Here is an 8,456-nt window from a genome sequence, read left to right as displayed (position 1 = left end):
GAAAAATAAGTAAAACAACTAAACATCTAGACATTTTCAGCAAGTAACTTACCCGTCCATCGTTTACCCATTCACACACACTAACACTCACATAATAACACAAACACATGTAAACAATTTGTATCGGTTCGATGATCCCGATCCCGGTCCTGTCGCTCATCAGATAATGGTATTTCAAACCCGATCCAAATTTGTTGCTCCCGCATGTAAATTTAAAGTTTGTTTAGCTTTCTACAGGGTAACAGGCTGTGTCCATAATATCGAACTTGTGTCGAACACCTTTCTGGTCCAACCCGAAAATTTTTCCGTTGTAGTACCAGGCACTCTGGATTTTCTCGTCGTTGTTGAGATCTCTTAGTAATTGAGAGTTCATCTGTGTTATATGATCGAACATCTTGAATCGTTTTTTGACTTCTTCCTTAGACCTGTTTCGAATAACTGTAATTTTAGATTCTGAGTTTTTGAATTTTGCAATTACTGGTCTGATTTTTCCTTTCGCCCCTGGAATTCTGTGAATGGCTAAAATATCAGCGGGGTCGATGGTCACTTTCGCTGCTTCCTTCATTATGACACACAGTTCTTCTCGAAGGTTTTCTTGTGGTTTCTCCTTCCATCCCAGAAATTTTATATTGTTTTTCTGAGAGTACTGCTGGTTGTGATTAGCGAGGGTCAACGCTGATTCCGTCAGGGATCGATATCTTTTCATCGTGCTCTGTAATGATCTCAATTCTTTAAGGTGTTCTTGAAACTTCTCTCTTATGTTTATTAAGTCCATATTCACCCCATCTTCAATTTCTTTAGTTTTCGACACAAACGTTTTTACTTTTTGGTCGACTCTGCTTTCAAATTCGTCTTTCACCTGAGCTTTCACGCTTTCAATGACTTCTTTTGTTAGTGTCTCTTTAACATCCGAGATGATTTCATTTTTTATTTCTCCCTTCATTTCTGACATAATCACTGCAACTATGCTTTTGATATCGTCTTTCTTTACCATAGATTCCCTGATCTCTGTTAGGCTTTCATGAATTCTTTTTAACTCACCCGATATGTCGGCACCTGGAGACATGGGTGTCGTGGGTTCTGCGTCGGAACTACTAGTCCGTTGTTGTAGCCTTTTGTCCGAGACATTCGTACTTCTTAAAGTTCTTATAGATGATGGTACCGAATCTATCTTCAGTTGACTCTGTACCAACCTTTTCTCCAGAGATTTTCCGCTGCGATCTGCTTGTTTCTCATTCTTTTTCTCTGTTTTCTCTTTCCCGTCCATGTTCTCCGATATTCCAGTGAGTAGATCTCTGCTCACGATGATTTTTAAACTTCAAGGAATACAAAGTCAAAACCGCAAAGAATACCACAGAAATTCCACAGAAACATGCACAAATCGGTCTTTCATTTGATTAGGCGTCTTTTGAAGCTTTTATAAAGTTTTTGAGAAACAAAATCGAATTTTAGCGGAGCGCTCAAAAGTACGTCAGCCTACTGCCATCACGTGACCGGATCTGTCTTTTTTTTTTTCAAAATTATAAAAATTGAAATGAATTTTTGTGTTTTCATAAGTAAATTGAATACATTCATCGTATGGAATGTATTCTATTTCCATGATTTCTCAATTAAGTCTACAACATAGGGGAGAATGTGAACAGAGTTACATATGAAGAATGGAAGGGGTCAAGTACAACAATTTTTGAACATCATAGAAAAACAAGTCCCTTATTTTCTAAGAATTTTATATTTGTATTAATACTACCAAACTAAGTAAAAATTAGATATATTTAGAACTGGCAAACATTATTTATACATATTGCTAATAATTCGTTTTTGTTTGCAAGTCCAAGTGGAATACTAAACTAATTTTTAAAATGACACAATATTAATTGCGTCAAAAGTTTTATATATAGTTAGTGGGTTAAATCGACAAGTTGACTTATTCCAAGATATTGCAATTTTCTTCGGCGAAGTAAAGAATCCTATTTTGCTTAGACACATTTTGACAAGCGTGAAGCATAACCAACTCGGAAATGTTGCTTGTTGGGCGTTTTAATAGTTTATTCTCCATAACGGAATTTTCCGGCTTTTTTTTTTAACAAGTACATTCCGTGAATGACTGAAGTATGGCGTGTAAAACGTTGCACTATTATATTAATCTTGTTATTCATATTCGAAAACTTGTAATTTATATTCTAAAGCATATCATTCATATTCGAAAAGTTGTTATTCATATTCGATAATTTTATCATTCATATTCAAAAACATATTATTCTTATTCAATAAATTGTTATTCATATTGTAAACTTTTCATTCATATTCAAAAACATGTGATTCATATTCGATAATCTTATCATTCATATCCGATAATCATGTCATTTATATTCGATAATTATGTTATTTATATTCGACAATCATGTCATTCATATTCGATAATTTTGCTATTCATATTCAAAAGCATGTAATTCATATTCGATAATCATGTCATTCTTATTCGATAGTCATGTCATTCTTATTCGATAATTTTTAAATTCTTATTCAATATAATTTGCATTGTGGGTAATATTATCTGTTTGTAAAGTCTCTGCTCATTGGGTACATGTATGTGAAAACGAAAGTAGATTATGGTGTTACCATATCTGGACCACGTGTAAGCAGCACATTCATAGGTAATGAATGGCTATTGATTGATAAACTTTTGGTAAATGTTCATCGTATTACACTAACTAACATAAAGAATGTACACTTACCACCAGATATGGTAACGCCATAATCTACTTTCGTTTTCACATATATGTACCCAATGAGCAGAGACTTTACAAACAGATAATATTACCCACAATGCAAATTATATTGAATAAGAATTTAAAAAATATCGAATAAGAATGACATGATCATCGAATATGAATTACATGCTTTTGAATATGAATAGCAAAATTATCGAATATGAATGACATGATTGTCGAATATAAATAACATAATTATCGAATATAAATGACATGATTATCGGATATGAATGATAAGATTATCGAATATGAATCACGTGTTTTTGAATATGAATGATAAGATTATCGAATATGAATCACATGTTTTTGAATATGAATGAAAAGTTTACAATATGAATAACAATTTATTGAATAAGAATGACATGTTTTTGAATATGAATGATAAAATTATCGAATATGAATAACAACTTTTCGAATATGAATGATATGCTTTAGAATATAAATTACAAGTTTTCGAATATGAATAACAAAATTAGTATAATAGTGCAACGTTTTACACGCCATACTGAAGCCCCTGAAAGAAAGGAACTAACCCACTTGTCTATTTTGACTCTTCGTAAAGTCTTTAACGTTCAGTTTATAAAAGTCATCATCGTCCTTCTCCGTGCACAGATCCTTAAAAAATAAGATGTCTCTGATCAAAAAAGTTATTCTCCTCAGAAGCGTCAATATATTTTCTGACTGTTCATCTTATTTCTATCCACCTACTGAGAGAGTCCGACTTCGGGTAAGTTCGTGCTCTGCTGAAAGTTTTCTCAGAAGTATTGATTTTCCCCCAACATATTTAAACATTCGTCTTTTGCACATGTGTTACAACGGTGTATTAAGATAGACTCTATTAAATTAAAATTCCTCTCTTCAAATTGCCTTATGTACACTGTACTGGCCAAGTTAACTTGTTCGAATAATTTCAGTTATTTTCAACCAGAATACTCTCTAAATCGTGTAAAAAAAAAATACTCATAAAAACCTGCTAGAGTGGTGCTCTGTGTGACGTCTATACACACAGTCTTGATAGAAACCAGCTAGGGTGGTGCCCTGTTTGACGTCTATACACACAATCTAAGAAATAGCAACACAACAAACATATGACTACATGTAGGACTGGTCATTTATTCAATCAAATAAATGACAGAGTAAACTTATGCAATAGTACGTAATCAAACAACAGTGGTTAAAGAACAATTTCACACATAAATGTTGCATTTTACAAATTAGTTATATCATAGTACCAAAAAGTTAAAACCCCGTTTTTCAAAGCATTTCAGGATCATTATGTTCTCCTGGATGCCCACACACATTATTATTTTGATACATGTAGAAGTCAAGGTTTAAATCCGTTTCTCTTCCCTTCTGTTTGAATGCTTTCTTTAAAAACCAATACATGAGATATTCAAGATTATATACCTGTGCAGTTTAGAAATCCATCATACAAGGATAAAATGGTTGATTTTATGGCAGGATAATGCGCCGAGCAGTGGGAGTTACGATAAAATATCAGAATTATCAATGTATGTCAAAATTGATGTTCTCCTTGGATACACAACTGCCTGATAAACCTTTATAATAGAAATGGTATAGTCGTGTCATGTCTGATAACCCACATTTATTGGAAAAAGTATTATCTTCATATTTCATATGAATATATCAATATCTAAGTTTGGAAATTCATGTTAAGAGGAAAGCAAATCTTGTCCAGTTTTTCTATTTGATAAAATCACAAATTACTGAATGAAATATAAATATTTCATATTTACTTTGACATCTTATGCTCAAAGAAACCTAGGAATTTCAAAACCTGCTTTATTAACAATTAGATATATTATGTCAAGGAGAAAAAGAATTTTGTAGACTGTTTATGATCACAAGATCTAAGGGCACTGTGTAACCTTGGCGACAATTTTTAAAATCGACTATACACATTTAGATTAACTGAAAGGTGACGGTCAGAGCTGTATGTCAAATGAAGGTCAAGGTCACATATTCTAAGACACGAATTGAACAAACACTGATTCATATGTATCGCAAACACCTTTTGTAAAAAATAATCGGTTTGATCCACATTTGCATTTTGTACATTTCGAGGAGGAACTTTTCAAAAAATTCCAAAAAAACCAAGATTTTAAAGAAGCATGTCTTTACTGTGCATCTGTTGATGATCTTTGAATTTGAAACATTTCCGGATCATTTCAGAAAATTATGTCGACTTGCGTCAAACAATTATGTCGACTTATCAGATGCTTATGTCGACTTGCAGAGATCTTTATGTCGACTTTTCAAATCATTATGTTGACATGTCAGATCATTATTTTGTTAAGTGGATGGCAGATTTTGGGCGTGAAAGCATTTTTACGGTTACTATTTAAAATTTAATCATTTGATAAGTGGACCAAATTATCCGACAAGTCGACATAATCAATAAGTCGAGATAATTATCTGACAAGTGATAGCAAAAATATGCCACCACACTTCATCAGGACTGAGGTTATCGTCAATGTTTTCTGTACGACTTTGTTCACATATATGTGGTATCAATATGTATTGCAGTGGTCGTCAATGACGAGGACACTTTATGGTAGAAATTTATAAAGTGTAATATATAAAAGATAATGCAACAACTTATTAGAAATAGGGAACAAGAACATTTGCACTGTTTTACATTTCTAATTGTACTTGTAATCATAGATCACATATCACTGGGTTGTTAGAATATAAAACAAATAAATTACATTATACATCCACTATCACATTGTAGCAAATTGAAGATTTTTATGATGTAGGCAGAGCATCGACCCTGTCGTCTACAGAACCAAGACAGCCTTGACATTAATATGACGTCGACGTTAGAACTAAGTCAGCCTTAACATTAATGTGACGTCGACGTTAGAACTCAGATAACCTGAACATGGATGTGCCACTCTTGATTACAGTAGGAGTAATGTACATCCGTAACCCCAAAGCAAGCACGGGAAACATGCAGCATTTTACACATCTTTGGAGTAAGTTTCACCATCAAGAAGTCTATGGGCCTTAATGGTCATCTGAGTAACATGCATCAACTCTCCAAAACAAGGTGTTAATTTTTTTAAAAGAAAAAAGATTTGTGTTTTTGCTTTTAATATTCAAGTAAAAAAAAACCCAATAGACTTTATTTCCACTTATATAGATTCTGCTCCAGGACACCTCAGTCTAGTGGTCATGGATTTTACAATCTTCAAAACCATAATTGTAACTGTTGTGTTTAGTCAAAATGCAGTGAAGTAAAGGGGATTATTATGTTTCAAATTAATTGTTCTAAGTCGTTCTTTTCATACTGTTTTGATTATGGACTACTTTATTTACCTGATCAAGATATAGGGCTAACGGCGGGTGTGACCGGCCAACAGGGGATGCTTACTCCTCCTACACACCTTATCCCACATCTGATGTGTTGAAGGGCCCGTGTTTGCCCTGATCTCGAATTTATATTCTTTATACGATTACGAAATTGACCACTGTTCGTTTATGGCGTTATCGCGAATATTTCTCTATATACAGTACATACTAAAACGGGGGCGGGCATTTCTCTATATACATTACATGTACGTACTACAATGGGGGCGAACATTTCTCTATATACAGTACATACTAAAACGGGGGCGGGCGTTTCTCTATATACATTACATGTACGTACTACAATGGGGGCGAACATTTCTCTATATACAGTACATACTAAAACGGGGCAAATATTTCTCTATATACATTACATACTAAACGGGGGCGAATATTTCTCTATATACAGTACATACTAAAACGGGGGCGGACATTTCTCTATATACATTACATACTAAACGGGGGCGAATATTTCTCTATATACAGTACATACTAAAACGGGGGCGGATATTTCTCTATATACATTACATACTAAACGGGGGCGGACATTTCTCTATATACATTACATGTACGTACTACAATGGGGACGAACATTTCTCTATATACAGTACATACTAAAACGGGGGCGAATATTTCTCTATATACAGTATGTACTAAAACGGGGCGAATATTTCTCTATATACAGTATGTACTAAAACGGGGCGAATATTTCTCTATATACATTACATACTAAAACTGGGGCAAATATTTTTCTATATACAGTATGTAGTAAATTTCATAGCTCAATGTCTAGGAGTCAAGAACATTTTTAAAGAAACAATGCATGCCCACGGTATTAATCATACAAACCCGCCCTAGCATCAGAACCTCTGGACCAGGACCATCTGAACTCATCATGATTACACACACAGATACAGGTTGTCTGCTCGATGTCCCTGAGTAAAGAAAATTTGTAAAGGTGGCATAATGTATTAAAGGTTCTAACCCCACCCCACAGGGGCTAACCCGTTTTGGGCCCGAACTCTGTGATACCATAAATATAGAAAGGGGTCTAACTCTGACACAGATAAAAAACTAACCACTCGCTTCAATTACCTAAAAATTCTTAAACTAGGTATGCTCTGCGTTGATGTGAAATTTTAATTGACAGGTCCGAAATTTTCCACACTAGTCTGAATTTCGCTGTTGTCACAGGCGAGAAACGACTCCGTGACCTGGACCAGTAAATGTCCTAGTAAAAATAAACAAGTGAAATCGAGAGAACGATGACGTACATGTATATCTTTGTTATTGTAAGAACCTGTGGCTTGAAATAGGGCATGCAAGTAGTGAAACATTCTTCTATGCAAGTAAAACGACAAATTACGCAGAACATACACTGTACCTAGCCCCTGTGCCCCACCCATCAGGCCCAGTGGCCATGCTATTCACAGTTGTACTTGTCCTTACCCCAAATTTGATATATAAAAAAAAACACGGCATGTACATATACTTAAAGATTACATTTCCAATGTTTTTGCCTTCGATATCTTTAACAACTGTAATGATGACCATTTCCTTGTGAATGCAAAGCAAGCAAATGTAAACAATGTGCGTACGAATCTCGATAAATATAGTACGTCTATTTCAACGCCTGGGTACTCCGACAGAAATGAAAGTAGAATGCAAATATAAAAGATATATTTCATTTTTGAATGTACATGAGGGTATGGACTGAAACGTGTCAGCATACTTTTTCATGAAGCTACTAACGTGCTTCGTGACGTCAGCATACTTTTCATGAAGCTACTAACGCGCTTCGTGACGTCAACATACTGGAGTAAAGCGTTGCAGTTCATATCCTCGTGTATTTTTGAAAATGTTAACGCACGACAGACAAATACCACTTATAATAGGTCAAAAACATACTGTGCTAACTCTATCGTGGCATATCTCCTTTCCTTTGTCCCCATTTCAGTCCATTGTCAATAACATTGGTGATTACAATTACTACATTGAAAATGAATTTACGACATTTTCAACGATTCAATGACCATATCATTATTTTATCCTGTCAGTGTTATGCAATATTAAAACAATTTTGTTACGCAATCCTTTATCTTTCTAGGCTTTTATATAGGAGAAAGTCCACTTGTAGTGAAAAGGTTACCTGTAGGTAAATGTGTTGATATGACATGTTGATATGGCTCAGTACTATAGAGTGGGTGAATATAAAACCTGCAGTACAAGACTACTTACCTGACACTGTCCAATAAGTGAACAAAAGAAACACACTTCTACGCAAGACTGGTTATATTGTCAGACTATTCAAAA

The sequence above is a fragment of the Ostrea edulis genome, chromosome 4, assembly GCF_947568905.1.
Source record: "Ostrea edulis chromosome 4, xbOstEdul1.1, whole genome shotgun sequence".
Classification (NCBI taxonomy): domain Eukaryota; kingdom Metazoa; phylum Mollusca; class Bivalvia; order Ostreida; family Ostreidae; genus Ostrea; species Ostrea edulis.
This window is presented reverse-complemented; position numbering follows the sequence as displayed.